Genomic DNA, 2,500 nt, shown 5'->3' on the forward strand with positions numbered 1-2,500 from the left:
GCGAGATATTTGCATAGGAGAACCAGTGATGAAAAAAAGAAGAAAAAAAGTAAAATTAGAGGGAGGGAGAGAAAGGGAGGGACTGAGAGAGAGGGGGAGAGGGAAAGATCAAGAGAGAGGGGGAATGGGAGAGACCGAGAGAGAGGGGGAGAGGGAAAGACCAAGAAAGAAGGGGAAAGGGAGAGACCGAGAGAAAGGGGGGAAGGAGAGATCGAGAGAGAGGGGGAGGGAGAGACCGAAAGAGAACAGAGAGAGAAAAGGAGGGACTGAGAGAGAGGGGGAGAGGGAGAGGGGAGGAGGGAGAGACCGAGAGAGAAGAGAGAGAGAGACCGAGAGAGAGGGGGGAGGGAGAGAATGGAGGTAGAGGGGAAGAGGGAGAGAAGAGAGAGAGAGAGGGAGGGAGAGAAAGAGAGAGAGAGAGATAGAGAGGGGGGAAGGGAGATATTTGAGAGAAGGGAGAGAGGGAGAGGAGAGAGACCAAGAGAGTAGGGGGGGGGGGGCGAGGGAGAGACTGAGATTTGACTAAGAGAACTATCAGATAAAAGGATCATGATATGCATAGAAGAAAAGGCAAGGTACCCCCCCTCCCCCCAGAAAAAATCAATACAAAGTTATTAAAGCAATTATTAAATGAACACTCGCTCACGCTCTGATCTTCATAGATACATAAGATTTTTTTGCGTGACCACACCCCTACACCCCACAATTGGAGAGGGGAAAGGGAGGGCCATAAAGTAAATCAGGGAAGCTGTGTGGTAATCATATACTTCCTTTTACGCATTTTGTATAGGAATGTATGAGGAAATACACAGATAAGTCGCGTCTGACTACTCTGTGGACCCGTGTCGATATCTTCTCAAGGTAGGACGCTTACCCCCGTTTACTGAATGAAATCTCCACTCAATAGATGGCGCCTACAAACATCTACACTTTAAATAATGGATGCGCCTTTACTCACTTATGATGCGACAATACGCGACAATCTATCGGCCAAGTATCGACATGGTCTGCGTAGTGTATTTATGTGAGTCCTTCCATTCCAGTCTCAGCACCGTAAAGAAAAGGAGCCTCATTTTCGCTATTACTCTTTACTATTCATATTTTATCTCGCCTATTTCCCTGTTTACTCATGCCCTCCCTTCTATCGGGTCCCCGGAATATGGGCGGGTAGAGAGTTCTAACCTAATAGAACTTATTTGTGTATGTATATGTATGTGATGTTTAGGATGTATTAGGATGTATATGTTGTATTTTGATGTTTATGAAGTAATGATGCTATGTCATGCATATGATTGAATTTGATGTAATTGATGTATTTGATGTAGATGATAGATAAGATACAATATAATATTATGATATATACGCATATATATATATATATATATATATATATATATATATATATATTTATATAGATTTATATATATATATATATTAAATGTTTGATAGTTAAATAGATAGTTTTACACAACACACCACACATACACACACACACATTATATATTTAAATATATATATAATAATATATATACATATATTTTATATATATAGATATAGGATATACATATATATATATATATTATATATCATATATTATATATATATATATATATACTTATATACATATTTTATATATCTGTGAATGTGTGTGTGTATATATATATATGTATATATATGTATATGTATATATACATATATTTTATATATATATATATTTTTTTTATTATATCATATTATATATGTTTATATCATACATAACATATATATTATACATATATATATATACATACATATAATATATAAATAGATATTATATATATATAAATATATACTATATATATATATAATACACACACACCACACACACATCCACACAACACACACACATACTCACAACACACAACACCACATATATATATATATATACCCTTATATATATATATTATAATAAATAGATAATATATAGAATTGTAAAGATTAAGAGTAATACATTTATACTGTTTTGTCGTGATTCGTGACGCGGGACCCTACTCTAAACATTTCCCAAAACGTAAAATTAGACGAATCATTTTTTAAAAATTAAAAAAGAAAAAGAAAAAAAAGGAGAGGCGTGGAAAATAAGCAAAAACCTAAAAGATATACATAAGATTAAATGAACATAGTTAGAAAAAATACGCAAGAAAGTTAAATCACAAAGAAAAAAGAAGTTAAAAAGTACAAAAAAAATGTTCGTTTCCCGAAGCGAGGCCAGTAGATCGGAAGGGGACTCAGTGAGAAAGAGCAGCAGCGAAACGACGGTTCAATCGAGACACTCGTAAATTCTCCAAGCTTGGCCGAGATGAGGACATCCGAAAACCGGACGCGGATGTCTCTTGTCGGCGGGAGGGAGAGCGTCGTGTACTGGGGTCGTTTAGGCTGATTGCTGTGAATGGGGCGTTCTTGCCCGTGGACTCGATGCAATGTGTAGTACCTCGATTGGGGAGGAGTGGGAAAGAGGGAA

Source organism: Penaeus japonicus, unplaced genomic scaffold (assembly GCF_977035675.1).
Source record: "Penaeus japonicus unplaced genomic scaffold, GWHDUDI00000001_assembly GWHDUDI00000017, whole genome shotgun sequence".
In the NCBI taxonomy this organism is placed as follows: domain Eukaryota; kingdom Metazoa; phylum Arthropoda; class Malacostraca; order Decapoda; family Penaeidae; genus Penaeus; species Penaeus japonicus.